The sequence below is a fragment of the Nannospalax galili genome, unplaced genomic scaffold (assembly GCF_000622305.1).
Source record: "Nannospalax galili isolate Female #2095 unplaced genomic scaffold, S.galili_v1.0 scaffold1532, whole genome shotgun sequence".
Lineage (NCBI taxonomy): Eukaryota > Metazoa > Chordata > Mammalia > Rodentia > Spalacidae > Nannospalax > Nannospalax galili.
The window spans coordinates 1,447,311-1,459,338 of NW_008330832.1; the positions used below are offsets into that span (position 1 = coordinate 1,447,311).

Here is a 12,028-nt window from a genome sequence, read left to right on the forward strand (position 1 = left end):
AAATTTTTATTATTTTAAAATTTTCAACTATGCATGCATGTCTGTGTAGGTTTGCGCACATGAGTGTGGGGACCTGTGGAGGTCAGAAGCGGGTGTTGGATTCCCTGGAGCTGGAATCACAGGTCATTTGAAGCTGCCTGACATGGGTGATGGGAACTAAATCCTGCAATAGTAGTATGTGCTCTTAACTACTGAACCATCTCTCCAACCTCCAATACCATTCTAAAGTTAACTTCTTGGTTTAGGCAATTTAACCGTGGTTATATACATTGGTAACATTAAGGAGAGGATACACACAAATTCTACATTATTATAAGCCTAAATTTTTTTTTAATTTAAAAAACTCCATTTTAAGATTGTCTTCATTATTCTTCATCAAAGGATGATGAAAAGCAGTAGTTTGATAAAAATACAAATTAATTATTCTTTTTCTTTTTTTGAGACAGGGTCTCCCTGTAGGCCCAGCTGACCTGGAACTCATTCTGTAGACCATATTCTTAACCATAACTTTAGTTAAGTGCAACTCTAACTCATTCATTTCTGAAAATTTTGCCTCCACTGGTCATAGTTAGCACTCATCTCCTTTGCCCTAATTTGCTGAACTGTACTCTTATATTCAGTTCAATGAACAAAGTAGAGTTTATTGAATCATATATTAAAGTTTTCATTACACAATGACATTTATCTTTGTACTGATAAAAATTATAAGACACATATACAAATTCTGTTCATTTCTTTCATTACTCTCAATTTTCTATCCTGAAAAATACTAGCCTCAATCATTAAGTTCTAGTTTTGACCTCTGTCTTAGTTTCTTTTCCTGTTGCTGTGATGAAGTATTTGAACAAAAAGCAACTCGAGGGAGAAAGTGTTTGTTATACAGTTCAAGGGTACAGTCCACCATGGCAGAGAAGTCAAAGGAGGAGGAGCTTGAAGCAGCTGGTCACACTGCATCTACAATCAAGAGCTAGGGGACAATAAATGCTCATGTTCCATTCACTTTCTCTATATAGTCTAGGACCTCAGCCTAGGTGCCACCTATAGTGGATAGGTCTTCCCACATCAATCAGTCTAATCAAGATAAGCCCCCAGAGGCCCACTTTCCAGGTGATTCTAGATCAAGTTGACAATAGAGATTAACCATCATAGCCCCCTTGAACATCTGATTTTTCAGGCTTTAATTATTTAAGCTTTTAGGTTTCCCCATAACTTTAGTAACTTTCTAGCTCCGCTTCACAAGGTTAGGAGAACCAGAGAAGAATGTAGAATATGTTGGAAAACAGTGTATTGGATTAGTGCAGTTATTATCAGTATTTACATGAAACTAAGATGGACTAGTATATTTAGCTACAGCTGAAAACTTCATGGGTAGCTTTCAAGGCATGAAAATTTACCTTAATCCACAGTTAATGGATGGACAGCTGATATGATCTCTACTTTCTTGTGTGTAAACATCCTTTATGTTTCAACATGGTCTCTTTCAACTTGCAACACACCAAGTAGGCTAGACTGGTTGGTCAGTGAAGCCTAAGAAGCTGCCTGTCTCAACTCCCCATCCCATCCCCACCCCATCCCTATCCCCAACTCACCCTAACCAGTGCTGGGATTATATGCACATGCCACCAAGGTCCAGTTTTTTCTTTTTTAAAGTTTGAGTTCTGCAGCGTGAACTCACGTCTTTATGTCTGCATAGCAAGCACTTTACTGAGCTCCTTCCCCAGCTCCCATGTAAGAACGCTTTCTTAATATCCAGGATTCTGAGACTTCAACATGGACAAGAATATATGAGGATGACGGTCTGACTCAAGAGTTAAAAATTTAGTATATGTGGTTAATAATACAACTAGAATATGGAAACAAAAAGCTGAGATTCATAATTAGTTGTGGGAAAGCTACAGTAACACTAATTTTAAATGACCATTCAAGAGGCAGTAAGAATCTTTGTGCAATACTTTTGTAGTATGAATCATAAATCATAAATAAAATTAGTGTCAAGGGAGACTCAAATGAGTAAGGAGAGCCAATAGAATGAATACCTAAGGACAATAATGAGTTCCTGAGCCATTCTTTTTTGGTTTTTTTTTTTGAGACAGTCTCCCCACGGCCCCAGCTAGCCTGGAACTCACTATATAGATCAGGGTGGGTCTTAATTTCACAGAAATCCTCCTGCCTCTGCCTCCCCAGTGCTGAGACTAAAGATGTATACCACTATGCCCAACAACCATTTATTTTTTTATTCTCACTTTTTTTTTTCATGGAAACGGAGTCTCATTCTATAGGCCAGGCTGGCCTGTAACTCCCTACAAAGCCCAAGTTGCCTTTGAACTCACTCTGATGCTTCTGTCTTTGCCTTCCAAGTGCTGGTATTAATGGCATGCACCACCATGACAGGATTATTATGACTTATTCAGCTGCATTTTGATACCACTTTCTAGAGCTGATGATAAACATAACAGAAAAGGTCTCTCCTCTCTGATAGGGCTGTAAGCAGAAACTCAAGTAAGTAGGCAAAAGTTGTCAATCAGTCAAAGAAGTGGTGATAAAATGTGCACACAGGTCTAGGCTTCCTCTGTCAGAGGCTGGGAGCTTCTACAGGGAGGGCAGCAAGCAAGGCTGGTGTGTGGGCAGCAAGCTCACTTTGCACACTTTCCCTAACTCTGTGAAGGTAACAGAATCTCACAGAACTAAAAATCAGAACTGTTGGAACTTTGCCATTAAGTTGGAAGATTCATTTATTTTTATTGTTTTTATGGTTTACAAACACTTTCCCTAACTCTGTGAAGGTAGCAGAATCTCTCACAGAACTAAAAATCAGAACAACTATTGGAACTTTGTCGTTAAGTTGGAAAATATTTATTTCAGTTGTTTTTATGGTTTTACGAACTTGTTCAGCCTTGAAATTTTGTCATGTTCCGAATTGGATGTTTCAATTTCATAAAAATAGTGATGTCCTTATAGCAAACATTCTTCATGATGTTGTTATAACAAACAGATGTTCAGTTTGGCTTTGTAAATAGCACTATGCTGCAATCACTAACTCATATATGCACTAAAAGTCTTGGACTAGCCATTGTTGGAAAATAATAATGCTGTGTCTCGACTTTGCACATATGTACAAGGAATGCCAACTGTATTTTAAATTTTGAGATATGTCTTACATGTCTTATAATATAATACCTTTTAAAAAAATCACTAAGATATTATATAGTGGAAAACATATATAACATTAGAAAAGAAGTGTACAAGGACAGAGACCTAGAACCTAAAATACTGTGTTTGGAATAGATCAGAAGATCAGATTGCACAAGACTAATGAGGGATTGAGGAAACCAAGTAGCGTTGCCCCTATCAGACAAGTTAGAAACTGCCATCTGCATGAGCACAGGCTGAATCTGGAATGTTATGATGGAGTACAAGCCAGAGATGGGATGACAGCAAAAACAAGAAAGCATATACAGGTGAATAGCTTCCCCCAACATTTCATGATTATGTTAATATTAACACCCTGGGTAAGATATGGGTTTATTACTTAGGTCTGACTGATTATCTGGGATTTATAGTGAGGTATAATGTCTTTATGAATGGGTAGAGAACTGTATTTTGTTTCTCCAAAAGGACTGTAAAATGTAGGAGAAAATTCTTTTCTAAACTTTTGTGTTCTATACATTAGTAGGTACTAAAATGGATGTTGAATAAACACAGTATTTTGTCTCCCTGCTCCCCAGTGCAAAATTCTTGGGTTATCCAAAGTTGATATAAACATTATCCACTACCACTCCCAAACCAGAAAGAAATCAGAAAACATTTAAGCATTTTTAAAGGAAAAATGTAAGAAACTGGATGGAAAAATTTGTGTAGGGTCATCAAGTTAATCAAGAATAGTTTCTTTTATTGATCTTTCCTAACCGAGACATCAGAAAACAAAGTGAATTTGGAAGATTTATTTTATTTTAGTTATGTGTGTATATATGCAGGTATGCACAAATATGTGTAGGCGTCATTGGAGGCCAGAGGCTAGACAGATTCTCATGGAGCTGGAGATTGTGAGCCATCTGATATGGGTGCTGGGAATTGAACTCAGGTCCTCTGGAAGAGCAGTATATGCTCTTAAGTGTTGAGTCATCTCTTCAGCCCCAAGGGTGTATTTTTTTAAACAATTAAGTTATGCTTTAACAACTGGCAACACTTAGTAATCAATACAGTTATTCTGCATATCAGCAACACTGACTATGTCCTTCCAAAACTATCATTTAAAAATACCATGAATTATTATGTTTCCAAGTCAATGTTTTAATGAAATACTCAAAGTTTGCTGTTTAAGGGAAACCTCAAAGGGTGGGGTAAAACCCTATATGATATCAATTCTACCCTTTCCTCTTAATCAGCAGAAGACTAAAAATTTCCTCCAGGAAGTATTTATGAATTGAGAGATGAATGAACTAATTCTCTGTTCATGTTTACATACTGATTCAGGTTACTAATTAACCTAAAATTTAAAAAAATATTAAAAGTACTTATTATAATAAATTTCTGGCTTGTTCTAACCTAAAGCCAGAATGACCATGAGATGCCCTTAAGCTCTAGATTTCTGTGAAACAGAGATTCACCTTTAGTACTTAAAAAAAATTGAGCACAGTGACATTGAACTGAAATCAATCCTAGCTAGAGACCCGGCTTTTTCAAAAATTTAGAATCTGTCTTCTAGAGTCCACATTCACAAAATTTGGAGAAACTATTGTGTCCTATGGTGAACTGAAGATTAAATAAGGTATATCACAAGAAAGTGCTGAGCAGAAGGCAAACATTTGAAAGTATCAAAATCTGCATCAAGAGACTCTAGGAAACAGGCATACAGGGAGTTAAGTGAATTGCTTAGATTGCCAGACCTTTTAGTATGATGGATATTACTATCCAAAGTAGCATTTCCTTAGATTGGAGTAAACAGTAGAGAAAAAGAGTAGGCCTAGGACACTAGGGCACACTCAGCACACGGCTCTGCATGGGACCAGAGAGTAAATACCTCAGGAACCTAGCCATAGCCATGCCAGCAGCTCAGCAAACCATGGCTCTTCTGAGGAGCAGGCGGAGAATTAACAACACACCTCAAGTGTGACTGCCTTTTCCATGGTGTCATGGCATGTTCATGTTTATGGCACAGAAGATAATGAACTATAGTATAGATCATACCACAGAGCAGGACCTGCAGGCTGAAAGAGTCTATTGATGTGGAAGTTAAAATTCAGAGCCTAAACTACTTCTTTTCCTAAATCAAAAAAAAAGAAAACGTAAATTGTGCTGGATAGCTTTAGTGTCAACTTGATATACCTGGGTTGAGGGTGTGCCTCAATTAGGAATTGTTTCCATTGGACTGGCCTGTGGCCATATCTGTGGGGCATCTTCTTGATTATTGAGTGTTATGGGAGGGTCCAGCCCACTGTGGGTGGTGCCACCCCTGGGCAGGTGGGCCTATGTTGTATAAGAAAGGTTGAGCAGAGCCTGGGGAGTAAGCCAGTAAGCAGTGTTCCTCCATGACCTGTGCTCCAACTCCTGCCTCTAGGTTCCTGCCCTGAGTTCCTACCTTGGGCTCCCTCAGAGATGAACTGTCAACCAGGAGATGTAAGCTGAATAAACCCTTTTCTACCCCATGGTGGTATTGGTCAGAATGTTTTGTCATGGCAACTGAGAAGCAAACTAGAACAAAAACAAAAAACTGACTAGGGCTGCAGAGATGACTTAACAGGCAGCTCACAGCCACCTGAAATTCCAGCTCCAGGGGATGTATGGCCTTTGTCGTACTCAGATACACTCACACTAACACATACACATAAAAATAAATCTTAAGAAAATATAGACATGAATTGAGTCAGCCTGGGCTATAAGAAAACACACAAAATTCTGATAAGAAAGAAAACTAACTTTGACCTGTATGATCCATAGTGATTACTTGTAATACCTAAAAAGGGAAAAAAACAGACATTACTTAAAAATAGTCAACCAAACTAAAAATTGTATTTGATTAATAACCTACCCCGTAGATAAGATTCCTCCCTGAAAAATAATAGCTGAGTGATTCCCCAATAGCCTCTTACTAGTCTCCAGAAGGATAGTCTGCTTGGACAGTGCAGGCCTTTCTAGCATGCAACAAAGTTGAGGCAAAGGGTTCCTATGGCAAATCTATCTTTCCCTTTTTCATATCTGGACCAGTAACTATCAGCTCCAATTAAATCTAATGCAAATGAACTGAAAGCAATTATAAAAGACTTTCAGATAAAAGAAAATCTACTGTAAACTGTAGATCTATGGAATACAAGTGTCTATGTGTCATAAAACAAGGCCTTGGTCACATGTCCCTGTTTCAGCATGCCGAACAGGAACATTTGAAACTGAGCCCTGCTGGAATTCTATCACATTCTGTTTTTTGCAAAGGAGCAAAAGTTTTAACTTGGTAAGTATATCTTCATGATTAAACACTGAAAAATAAAAACATGACTATTTTCTCCTGTAGTTCTGTTTTCTTTCCTACACATAAATGGATAAAGTCTAAACTTACATTGCTTATTTTTTCCTTTGCATAGAATGTGAAGAATGTGAACCCTACACCAGGGAAAGCAGAACTGTATTAAAAATAACATGTGATTATACTAAATGAGTATTAGTTTGGAAAAGAAAAAGAATACATCATATTATTAAAATGTTCTGGTTTGTTTCTAAGTAACAATCACTGTGGTCAAATAAACTTACATCAAACTATCATTGGATATAAGTAAATCTTTTTGTAAGCTGGAATCAGCTAAAGGGTCATTGTTTTTCAGAAACTGGGAGGTACATTCAAAAGTACTAACTTTGTTATAGTATGAATTAGTATTGTAATAAGCAAAACTTAAGAATGAATTATAAATTGGAAGTCTATTCTAGGGCATCCCTTTGTGACTATAACAAAAACTATAGTGGATCCTCTCTGCAGAAAAATACGCACATAAAATGCTTTGCATGTATCAAAAGATCTATAAAACAGGGCTAGGGAGGTGGCTCAGGCAGTAAAGTATTTGTCATGTAACGATAAGGACTTGAGTTTGAAAAAGCCAGGCATATGGTTTGTGTTTATAATCTAAGTGTTATTGGGGAAGTAGAGACAGGTGAATCCCTGAAACTCACTAGCTAGCCATTCTACTCAAATTGGTGAGCTTTAGGACATAAGAGACCTTGTCTCAAAAAACAAAGTGGCTGGATACGATGGTGCTCACCTTTAATCCCAGCACTTATGAGGTAGAGATAGGCGAATTTCTGTGTGATCAAGGCCAGCCTGCTTTACATAGTATGGTCTAGACCAACTGGGGCTACAGGAAGACCCTGTCTCAAAAAATACCAAAAAACAAAAAACATCCAGAAATATAAACCAAGTGGAAGACACCTGAGGAAAGACAGTTGAAGTTGACCTTGGACCACCACATGTACCTACACACACATATGCACTCACAGCCTCACACAGTGCGACTGCATACACACACACACACACACACACTTATAGAACATTCTCATAAATCCTGTAGGGATTTATATATGCAAATTAAGAAACCAGGTCTAGGGTAACAACTAAATTAACTTACAATATATTTTTACAAAAATATTCTACTATAATAGATAAATCAAAGGGTTAAAATTGGGGCTGGAGAAATGGCTCTGCAGTTAAGAGCACTTGTTCTTCCAGAGGACCCAAGTTTGATTCCTTCATAACCACCTGTAAATCTAGCTCCAGGGGATCTGACTCCCTCTTCTGGACTTTGCAGGCGCCCACCCACACACATAAATCTTACTAAAAGAGTTAAAATTAAGTCACATTGCTCACTTCTATGTACCAGTTAACACTTTGCTAATTTATTTCACCTATCTTTTCTTCCATATCTATGTCCACCCATTCATCTGTCCACTCATAGTTGGGGATGAGTCTGGGCCTTTTGAATATATGCTGAGATATCCTAACACCAATCTCCAATATTTCAGCATAAATCACTTAAGAACAGGGCATTTCCTTATAACAGTATCAATTTTTACTTTTACTTTTTCAAATTCAGGAAATCTAACATTGATTCAGTATTATCTAACACCTCATCCATATTCAGATCTCAGCTGTCCTGATAAGGTCCTACACTGCAGTGTGTGAAGTTCAAGACCTAACTGAGGTTCGCAGGTTTATTACTAGCCATTTCTTCTAATAGCACCTACTTCTTCTAGTGGGAAATGGCATTTGGAAATACAGACCTGGAAGCTAACTGTGCTCACTGTTCTCAGTTCTGTCAAAGGAAAAAGCTGGGGAATTTATTTAAAACACAATCACTTTTTGCACTAATTTTTCAAAGCCAAGTAACTTTGAAACATTAAAAAATATATCATATCCATATAATAAACTAAATTGTATGAAATCTTCATTATTCATAGATTAAATTACATTCATGTTAAGTGACAATTTATGGCACTAATTCATTTTTCAGAACTACAAACCTCAAATAAGAGAACAAGAGTGAACTCTGTCCCATGACCCCACATGTGGGAGTCCATGAAAGGTCAGGATGGCAGAGAAGGGAAAAGATACCTACTATAAGTTCAGAGAATTTTGCCAACCAAGACTTCAAGGCTGGTTTTGTTGGACAGTATGATTCAAGACATGCTAAAAATTTGGAACTTGCTGTCAGATTTCTTGACTTTAAAAATGCCACATGTGGGGCTGGAGAGATGGCTCAGCGGTTAAGAACACTGGTTGTCTTGCAGAAGACCTGGGTTCAAATCCCAGCACCCACATGACAGCTAACAACTGTCCATAACTCTAGTCCCAGGGGATCTGGCAGCCTCTTCTGACCTCTGCGGGCATTGCACAACACGGGTACACTTACCTACATGCAGGCAATACACACATACACATAAAAAATATATATATAAAAAATTAATTAGAAAATGCCATATGCTCCAAACACAGCTATAGACTGAATACTGCTTATGCCTCATGGCCTATAGTATAAATTCCTTATCAAGGTGCCTAGTCTACCATAAAGACACAAACATGAAACCTCATAAAATCTGAACCTTCACAAAAGTTTTTGTGGGCATCTACTATATGCAAAACCCTCTATTAGATAGGTGAGGTGGTATGAGTTTGTAATTCCACTACTTGAGAGATTGAGTCAGGAGACCTTGTGTTATATGTACATACACTCTAGGAGTCAATGCCTTTGGACACTGTTAAAGTGGTATTTGCATGGCATACATCTTTGCATCCTTCACTCAGTTGTGAAGCCCCTCAACCTCTCATCCCACCTCACTTTCCTCCCATAGTACTAACAATTCTCCCAGGCTTCTAAGAAGGTGAGAGGATGCCAGACCATAAAGAGTAATTGTTGGCAGGAATGCTGTGTGTCCATGGCCACCTATGGTGTACGTTCATGGCCCACCTATCTGTACATCCATGGCCCACCTATGCTGTACACCCAAGGCCCACCTCTGCTGTACGTCCACGGTCTACCTATGCTGTACGTCCATGGCCCACCTATGCTTTATGCCCACGGCCCACCTTGGCCCACCTCTGCTGTACATCCACGGTCTACCTATGCTGTACGTCCATGGCCCACCTATGCTGTACACCCACGGCCCACCTCTGCTGTACGTCCACGGTCCACCTATGCTGTACGTCCATGGCCCACCTATGCTTTATGCCCACGGCCCACCTATGCTGTATGCCCATGGCCCACCTATGCTGTATGCCCATGGCCCACCTATGCTGTACGTCCACGGCCCACCTATGCCACAGTTCCAACATCACTCAACTCTCCTATTAGTTTTTTTAGGATCAGGAGATAGTTTCTAAGGCACTTCCTTATTTTAAAAGTTTTTAAGTTAAAAAAAATTTTTTTTGGTCTTTTTGAGACAGGATCTCCCTGTAGCTCCAGCTGTCCTGGAACTCACTATGTAGACCAGGCTGGCCTTGAACTCACAGAGATCCGCCTGCCTCTGCCTCCTGAGTGCTGGGATTAAAGGCGTGTGCCACCATGCCAAGCTTTAAATTTTTAAATTTTATGTGTAGGTAAGTCCACCAGTGTTGTGCAATGTCCACAGAGGACCGAAGGGGTCATCGGATCCTCTGGAATTGGAGTTAAAGGACAGTTGTTAGCTGTCATGTAGGTGCTGGGATTCGAACTCAGGTCTTCTGCAAGAACAACCAGCGTTCTTAACCGCTGAGCCATCTCTCCAGCCCCAGCACTTCCTTATTTTAATTTGTATTTGGATTTTGATCTCTCTTGTGTCTGGATCAGAGGGGCTGGACATCATCTTAGAATAATGTAATGCATAGCATTAATGTAAGCACAGCATTAATTATCTGTTTTTATTTTCACAATGGTTAGAATATATGTTCAAAGGAGAAAAATTTGCATTGAAATTCTTTTTATGACTGTCAATGCGTCTGTCTATAAAGGGTCAGTAAACAGAATACTACTTTATTTTTTCTTAATTAATTTTTTTTTTTTTTTGGTTTTTTTGGGACAGGGTCTCCCTGTAGCCCCAGCTGTCCTGGAATTCACTATGTAGACCAGGCTGGTCTTGAACTCACAAAGATCCATCTGCCTCTGCCTCCCAAGTGCTGGGATTAAAGGCGTGCACCACCATGCTGGCAAAAGAATATTACTTTTTAAGTTTAGTAATTTATCTCCTTATTTGCAATATAATAAAATCACAATTTCTAAAGATAGCATTATAATACAACTAGTTTTTCAATATTTGGAGCAAAACCCAATAAGGAGGGAAAAAAAATCCCTCAAACATGTACAAAGGATTAGGTCCCCTCCATAGAACTCCCTAAGGGGTACTATTCAAAGATGATTTTGGGGGGAATGCATGGAAGAGGTGCAATTCTACATTTGTAATGACATCTGGGAAAAAGTAATAAGGAGGGAGCCTCAGCTCCCCTCTGCTGTACCTTGAGAAAAATTGAGAAATCTTACTATTTTCAAATATAGCAATTTCTACCTAATTAAAAATGCATACAGCAGGCCCTAACCTTAGTAAAAGAACTATTGGCAGCTGATTACTGCTGGGTGAGGGAGAGTTGATCTTCTTAAGGGAGTGACTCTAGATAGGCTGACTAGACCCCAATGGATGAACTTCCACTAAGGGATGCCTGGGTACACTAACTTGACTTTATAGGCTTTAACGTAAATGACAGAATGCATGAAATCTGGTGGGGGGTTATTGGAGGGTGTGGATGGGGCAGAAGGTATAAAGATGATTAGGATAGTTTTTTTTTAATATTTTATTTATTATTTTTATGTGTATGAGTATATTGCCTGCATGTGAGCACACCCGTATCATGCAATGCCACAGAGGTCAGAAGAGGGTTTTGGATTCCCCTGGAACTGGAGTTAAGGACAGTTTGTAGCCACCATGTGGGTGCTGGGAATCGAACCCAGGTCCTCTGCAAGAGCAGTCAATGCTCTTAACCACTGAGTCATCTCTCCAGCCCCAGATTAGGATAGTTTATATGAAATACATAAAATTCAATAAAAACATTAAAAAGAGTAATAAACAAGGAACTGCAAAAATGCATACATACTAACCCTCAAATGGCAAGATTAAAAATGTTCATAGCAGGGTCTGGTGCACACCTTTAATCCCAGCACTTGGGAGGCAGAGGCACATGGATCTCTGAGTTAGAGGCCAGCTTGAACTACATAGCATGTTGCAGGTCAGCTGGGGCTACAGGGAGACCCTGTCTCAAAAAGACCAAAAAAAAAAAAAATGTTTATAGCAGTTCTTTGAAATGTAATTAACTCAGCTGAATATATTAATTACATGTGGCATATTCCTATAACACTCTACAGTACTGAGAATGAACCACAATGATATGGGTGGCTTTCAAAAACATGTTGAATGAAAAAAGATAGACACATGATAGAATGTACAATGTGATTCCATTTATATAATGTTTGGGAAATAAGCTATGGTGCTGGAATTAGGCAGTAGCTTTCTTCAAGTGGCTGAGAAG

The 12,028-nt window shown here is 38.7% G+C and overlaps 1 protein-coding gene across 3 annotated transcripts in view; it reads right to left on the reverse strand.

Annotated features, from left to right (window-relative positions):
• The window catches only part of Cenpp (centromere protein P), a 244,387-nt gene that overhangs the window by 89,738 nt on the left and 142,621 nt on the right, over window positions 1-12,028 (reverse strand). The gene's annotated exons all lie outside the window — the stretch shown is intronic.